The sequence below is a fragment of the Propithecus coquereli genome, unplaced genomic scaffold (genome assembly GCF_000956105.1).
Source record: "Propithecus coquereli isolate 6110/MARCELLA unplaced genomic scaffold, Pcoq_1.0 Scaffold366, whole genome shotgun sequence".
NCBI classification, from domain to species: Eukaryota; Metazoa; Chordata; class Mammalia; order Primates; family Indriidae; genus Propithecus; species Propithecus coquereli.
The window spans coordinates 1,045,581-1,053,847 of record NW_012149352.1 but is presented as its reverse complement, the minus strand read 5'-3'; positions in this window follow the sequence as shown (position 1 = coordinate 1,053,847).

Genomic DNA, 8,267 nt, shown 5'->3' with positions numbered 1-8,267 from the left:
GGTGAGATAGAACATCCTTTGAATGCCTGCAATGTGCCTGGCATCTTGTTAAATCTTTACACACATTATACCATTTAATACATATAACCACTGTCTTTGTTTCCTGTGGCTGTTGTAACAAATACCACAATTTCAGTGCCTTGCATCAATCCAAATTTATTTTCTGACATTTCTGGAAATCATAAATTCAAAATGAATCTTATGGGGCAAAAGTCAGATGTCAGCAAACCTAGTTCCTTCTGGAGGTTCTGATGGGAGAATCTGTTCTCTTGCCTTTTTCAGTTTCTAAGGGCCACCTGCATTCCTTGGCACAGACTCTTTCTTTGCATCCCTCCAACCTATTGCTTCTGTCACCACATTTCCTTCCTCTGACTTTGGACATCTTGACTCCCTTTTATAAGGACCCTTGTAATCACATCAGGCCTACTTGGATAATGTAGAATAATCTCTCTATTTCATGATCCTTACTGAACTTAGTCTCATCTGCAAAGTTCCCTTTGCTGTGTAAAGCAACATATTTGGACTTAGGATATATACATCTTTGCCGGGGGTGGGGGGTGGGCATTATTCTGTGTTTCTCCACCACCTTGTTAGACGCTGGTGACAGATAGTGACATATATTGTTTACTTTCCCCCAATATCCATTCTCTACTTCTTCCATGGTAATAGAAGTTTAATACAGACACAGGACCATCAGGCAAAAATGACATGTCCCAGCTTATTTTGCAGCTAGGTGTGGTCATGTGAGTTGCACTGAACAATAAAATATGAGCAGGAGTGAGGATATCACTTGTAGATGAAAGTCCTCAGGAATCAGTGCACAATATTTCATATTTCCTTGTCCCATCTATGGCAGCCAGTGAAATTTCTGCTTACATTCCTGTGTCAGGTTTACACCTATCAGAATCCTGCCGACAACATAAATGAAATGAACATCAAGCATGAGCCATTAGGGGTGTTAGTTACCAGAGAATGTATTTCCATACGCATCTTGCTGGCTGTCCACCTAACAGACATCAACCCACCCTTCTCCTTGGTGGTATAGTTTGCTTCTTATGACAGATATTGCAAATGCCAGAAAATCAATCTTATAATAACAGCATGAGAACACAAACCAATCTTAGCCAATAGAATCTAATGAGAAATCTGTGAGGAAGTTTCTGGGAAAGCTTTTTCCATCTAATCAAATATGACCATATTTCACTTTATCTTTATGCTTTTGCTGTTATTGTATAAGGACATCATATTGGTAACTGGTGTAGCCATGTTGTAACCATGAGGGTAAGCCAAAAAGTTATTGATAATCGTTTCAAAATCTCCACAGTTAATGAGCTACTGAACAAATCTTGTTAAATACCTAATTACAGATGCTGTATTATGTGGAAAAATATTGTTTTGGTCACATTCAATGGGTATTCTGTCACTTAAAACTGAAAGAATACCGTATTTGACATATGCGTTCTTTCCCCTAATCCGATATTTCAGGAACCAAATAGATTCAGATTATATATTTTCTGATAAATCCCTTGCTAATCAAATTCTCGCTATTATCTCCCAGACAAAACTAAGGAAACAAATTGTTTCAGGTAATTCCCAGTTCCTTGATAGCAAAATGTTGCAGTCCAAACCCAAAGACTGTTTGGTTTGATAATCTCTGAGGGTTCATGTGTATATGGCACCATATGCACACATATCCATAGACACAACATCAAAGTATAGTTAGGATAAGATTTTAATTTTAAATTAGCTTTCACTCTAAGTATAAATGTTAACTTTAAAATAAATGTCTAGTATGTTAATGAGATATGTGTTCACTTTATATAGATATATGTATGTATGTATAAGCTGTATATTGTACATCTTATAATTAAAGTTTTGTTATTAAAAGAACTTAAGAAGGAGCCAGAAAACACCTGTTTTTTTCTTTCTTTAGGTCTATAAAATTCCACAGAGAAGTATCAGTGGGGTGGAGAAAGGAAAGAGAGAAGCAGAACACATCTTTATGGATCTCTGTAGCTTTCACAGTTTAAATTCAACTGATTTCCAGTCTTTTATGTATAGCTGATTCTGTACAATGATACTTCTATATAATTTAGCATTCAAGTTTATTTTAGAAAATATCAAATACGTCAGAGGCACATAAACAAGGTACAAGAAGAAAATACTGAAATGAAACTTCAGGTTCCATATGTGATAATGGAACATAATAAAAACAATTTTTTTCTCGAACATCTATTTTTTAATAATAGCTTTGTGAACAGACAGTGCCAATTACAGTTTCAGGGTCACTTGGGTCACACCGAACTGCAGGCCCAGCATGATCTCCTTCCCAGGAAACAAATAAACCCAGAGAACAATATATAACATTGCAGATCAAGGGTGCATTCTGACACTCATAGCCTAAGAAATTTGTCAAGGTCATGACTGTGAGATCACTTGGTTTAGGCTGTAGCATAAAAATGTGTGACCTTCCTTGGGATAGTAACAGATACATCCCCTCAGATGTTCTGTCCACTGAGAAAACATAAGCAACCATTAAATATTACTGGTGTAAGTTGGTCACAATGTGTAGATTTTATTTTCTGCCATTTTCCTCTATCCCGTGGTCACTTACTTTATTCGTGTTAGCTGTTGAATTCTGAGATATCACTCTACTTCCCAAGAGGCAGCATATGCAACCTTTATTCTAGCATGGTTCAGGAATACAGACATTTTTCAGCTCAAATAAAAATCCTTTGAAAACCAAACTCAATCTAAAAGGTATATCCAAACAGGTCTTTTTGCAGAATGAATTATCTCATAAAATATAATATATACAAAAGGAGAGCTTCCCTTAATAATATGGGAAGGGAAAATAAGCTATCAAGGAGAAAGGAACAGAAAGTAAGGGAAAAGAAAATAACTTTACAAAGATAATCAGGAAATAGGCTAAATGACTATTATCAAAAGGTACAATTAGAAACAAAATCATGTTTGGAACACATTTACATTGCATTAACATCTTATTTTATACTATTAAATATATAGTTATGAAAATAAGTGATCTCCTATTACAAATACTGATCAATATTGGAATTAAACTTCATAAATTATGTACTATATTTTTGAAGCACTAAATCCATTTGTACTAAATTGCACTCTTTTAAACTACCCCTGTGAAAAGCAAGTCTCATTTGCTTTTCTTTCTAGGCAGAAAAGTATACTACATTTCCCAGCCTGCCTTGCAGTTAAGTGTTGCCATTGGATTGGCTTTTGGCTACTGGATTATGTAAACCATTTCCAGAATTGACCCAAGAAAATCTTTCTCACATTTTCCCCCTGCTTTTCTCCTGACTAGCAGCTGAAAGCAAGGAATCAAATAGAGGTTTCTTCAGCCCTAGAGAATAGCAGAGTTACAAGATGCATGGAATTTGGGTCTCTGAAAAACCACAGGCAGTTCTCCCACCGTCTAGAAACATCTGCATTAGATTTGACATAGCAAGAAATAGACTTTTACTGTGTTCAACTATAAGACTTTGGTATTTGTTTGCTATAGCGGATATTATTACTTTCCTTAACAAAAATAATACTGTAGAGGAAGCTTCCTAGCCTTATATGCAAATTCTTCCATTTTGTCCCAATATCAACTTTAATAAGATATAACACCGAAATTCAGCAGATAGGGAAAGAAAAAAACCTGTCAGTGAGACACAGGTGCATTAAAGTATATTCTCTGATGTGAATTTAATGTGTATCAGATTTGTCCCATTGTAGGAAAATTTCAAACAGAGATCATAATACTTTGCATTCAGTTACTTCACAAGATTTTCCGATTTAGTACAGGAACACTGCTTATAGAGTTAATGCCTTTTTATACTCTTCTTTCTATACTCTTTAAGCTGTGCTCTAAACTGCACAGAAACTCCTGCTTGAGCATTTGAGGCAAAAACAACTTCCAAAACACTTGTGGGTTAAATCAATGCTACAAATGGCCTTTGGAGGTAAGATAAAATAACCAAAGACTTTATGTTTCAGCTAGTTAACCATTTAAACTGCAAACATTTATTATAAGTACAGGTAATGGCCTACATAAAAGAAAAGGAATAACTTTTCTATTACAGTAGATATCATTGTGGCTTCTTTAACTTGATCTCTAGCAGGCGAAGGGAGATATATGGAAATAGATCAACTCTGTTTGCTTTTTCTTTGGAGATGGTTTACTGTAATTTTTAAAGAATTCAGTGTCCCCACATAAATAGTGAGGTATTTCTTTGATAATTATAATCAAGAGTTCAGAGTATGCATGTCAACTATCTTTTGCTGTGAACCAAATTACCACAAGTTTAGCAGCTTAAACAGGATACACTTACTATCTCACAGTTTCAGTGTGCCAGGACTCTGGTCACAGTTTACCTGAGTCCTCTGCTTCATGATCTCTCTCAAGTCTGCAATCAGTGCATCAAACGGGGCTAAGGTCTCTGAAAGCTCAACAGGGGAGTGATACAATTTTATGCTAGCCTACCTGGTTGTTGGCAAGATTCAGTTCACTGAATATTGCTGGACTAAGGGCCTTGTCGGCTGTTGACCAGAGAGCCCACTTAGTTCCATGCCATGTTGGCTTCTCCAACATAGCTGATTGATTCATCAAGCCAACGAGAAAGAGAGAAAGTCTACTAGCAAGAGAGAAGTCACAATCTTATGTAGCCTAATTATGGAAGTGACATCTCATCACCTTTCCTCCATTCTCATCTCCTCAAGCAAGTAACTAAGATCAGCCCACACTCAAAGGGAGGGGATTCCACAAGGATCTTCTACACTAGCTTCCAGTCATCCTATCTGAGTTTAGGGTATAAGTTTTGGTGAACTTTTGTGGGCTTTAGTTTCAACGAGAGTTGACTTACCTGCATGCTTACAATGTTATTCTGGCTTGCTTTATTCTTCTTGTACTGCTGGGGCTCCTGCTCAAGCCTTTCTGGTGCTATAGAAGGCACTTTTCTGAGTTGCCTGCTGTTGTTGAGTGACCTTCTGGTGGGGAGGAAAATAGAAGCTGTTAAGCCTGGCTCTTCCTATGCCACTTGGTGGAGGGCAAGGAGACATGGAGTTTTGCTACTGCTGTTGCTGCTGGCAGATCAACTTTCTTGCTGTCCAAGTTGTGGACTAGGGACTGGTCAGACTCAAACTTGGCTACTGCAAGGGGATCTACTGCCATCTGATAGAATATGATAAGTGATTTTATAGGAAAAATAGAATGCTACATACATATAGTGAAAAATAAATATCTTGGCATTGATGATCACAAATTTTTCTAGGAAGTGGTATATAATTTGGTGACCAGATAGTCTGGTTTTCCTGGGACAGTTTCTGTTTATGCCTGTTCTTTTGATATAATTGTTGCCCATACCTCCTTCTACTCTCAAAAGAATCCTACTTTGAACAACAAATTATAAGGTCATCCCTTGTCTAAGTGAAAATAGGGATGAGTCGCAGTTACCCAGATAAATGGTCAAGGGTAAAGAGTGTTTAACTACAGTAAATAGCATGCGCATATACCTGGAGGTGGAAGAAAATATAGTATTTTTAAAAAAATACTAACAATAAATATTGTTGCCTGCAAAGACAGTATGATTGAAAACAAGAGATGTATTTGGGTACTTAGTTGAGCTTCAGTCATGTAAACTACCCAAGCTTACTTAAAGACTCTGCCCTTTACACTGAATCAAATGGAGAGTCTTTGAAGGATGATATGAATTAGATTTGACTTTAAAAATATCATTGTGTTTGGTCTGTGAATAATGGATTTTGGGGATTTGAGTGGGATGGCAGAACAGCTATGGTAGAAGAACCAGGTAAAACCTTTAAGAGTGATGCAGAGGATAGGTGATGGGAGGCTAATTCAAAATACTGAAAGTGGGGATGAATAACTGAAGAAGAATTTGAATAATGTTTCATGATTAGCAGTTGTAGAAATTGGTGAGCTGTTAAAATTTGGGGGCTGAGGGAGTGGGAATGATTAAAATGGGCCACTGCTTTTTGGTTTGAACAATTGAGTGGTTGGTGGTACCATTCATTGAGCCAAGAGTATGAAAATGAAAATAGGTATTCAAGATATTTTGCAGAGGAAATTGTTCAGCTAATTAAATGTGATAAGTGGGGAGAAATGGTAGATAACTGACGGTTTATATTTTCAAACTTGGATGATTTGAAAAAATCCTGTCATTTAACATGTTTAAAAGGAAGAGGTGGTCCAGGTGGAAATAAAGAGTTGGGTTTTAGACATGTTCAGAATAGTTTAAGAGGAAGAAAAAGTTTAGATGTTAAAATAGATTTTAACAAATGGTTTAGTCTAGCAAACCATTAGAAAGGTCCAGGTGGATCTCAATAGACAGAGTAGGACCAGACATATAAAGTTAGTTGGGTCTCTGCCGGGAGAGGTGAAAGTCTTGAATGTGGCTAATTTCCAAAGAAGTCCTAGCGATAAGATGCTGCGCCATGGAGTTTCTAGGGAAAGAAAGACCAAGGCTAGTTACTATAATTTTAGCTAAAGAGGGAGGAGGTTGGGGCCAGCACTTTTCAGTGCTGAAGAGAAGTTATGGAAAATTGCAAATTTTATTTGGCCATTTCAACATGAGTGATCTCTGGGAACATGTTTAAATAGAATGAAGCAGATGAAAAGATGAATGTGAAACTTTGACGAGTAAAAGAGTAGTGAAAAAAAGAGACAAAGGATATAAATTACTTATTCTGTAGAATTTTTTCTGTAACGTATAGGGGAAATGACTGTAGATTAAGGGCCCAGCAGAGGCGAAGTGATCTTCCTCATGAATGTGCGGAATGGGAGCATATTCCTAAACAGAGAAGAAGCATTGAAGAATGAAAGTTTCACAAGAAATCAGTGAAATTAATTAATGGAGCAAGTTCCACTGATTGGGATAAAATACATAGTATTTTAATATTTATTCTCCAATAAAGAAAAAGAACAGTTTTTATTTAAGAAAGGAGTAAAACTGGACTTGTAAAGATACATTTGGACAGAGGTAAAAATAAGTGGAGGAAAAGACATGAGTAACACTTACTAAACTTCCCTTATAAAAAGGAACTTCCCTTTGCACTGTGTTCTATCCTAAGTAATGACCACTAGAATTCTTAAAATTGTAGATCTACTTAATCAGGTTATACTACCTGCTGTAACAACAACAGAAGTCCAAATATTAGTGGCTTAATTAAATAAATGTTTAGTACTGCCTGCTCACATGAAAGTAAAATGTAGTCCTTTGGAGGCCATCCAGACTCATTACCCTGTACCATCCGCTGTGTCCCTTAGCATTCTCCACTGGATTGCCTATGGCCAATAGACCAGGAAAAAGAGAGTGTGTGAAGGATTGAGCCTAAACTTTTAGGAGCCAGTCCTGAAAGTAGCACCTACCATCTTCACCTACAGTCTCATTAGCCCTAACTCACTGTCAAAGCTTGAGCAAGGAACCTTGCCGAGTCCCTAGAAAGAAAATGAAACAGGACTTGGTGAATTCATGGTATTAACCAAGAGAGAGCAGGTATCATAATTTCCACTTTGCATAGAAGGAAACTCAGATTCCCAGAATGCTTAAGCAACTTGCCCAAGGTAACATAGCATATAGGTCGGCTCTGATCACGTCTGTAAATTAGAGCATGTTATCTTCTGCAGGAAGTCACAATAAAGGCCACAGAAGATTGGGAAGACTTCACCATTAGTACGGAGAAAATGAGTGCACATGATGCAGGAACAAACTCATTGCAGAGAAGTTAAAGCCAGAAACATACGTCTGTTAGAACAAATTGTCCTTGATTTAAAGACCAATTCCAGGACACTCAGAAGACCATGGGTTGAATTGTTAATTCAAAAGTGATTATTAGATGAACACTAGATATCAGACACTATTCCATATGTTCAGTGCACAAGACAGAGTCTCTGCTCTCATGGAGCTTATATTTTGGTTTGCGGAAACAGAGCAGTAAAACTATGGTTGTTGATTCTGCTTCACTTATACAAAAAGTAAAATAATATACTGAACGAATATGGGTTACCTTAATGTAAGACAAACAAACAAAAGCCCTAAAGAATTAAATTAATACAGGAACTGTGGCAACTCTAAGTGTCTGCATAACAAACCGATGTTGAGTCTCTCCGACGTGGAACTGTTGGGATAAATGGTCTCCAAATATTGTCAGTCTTTAAATACTTTGGTTGAGACTCAAATTCCAGGAGGAGGACTTCTAATTGAGCTGAATTATATTCCAACCTTTTGGCTGAG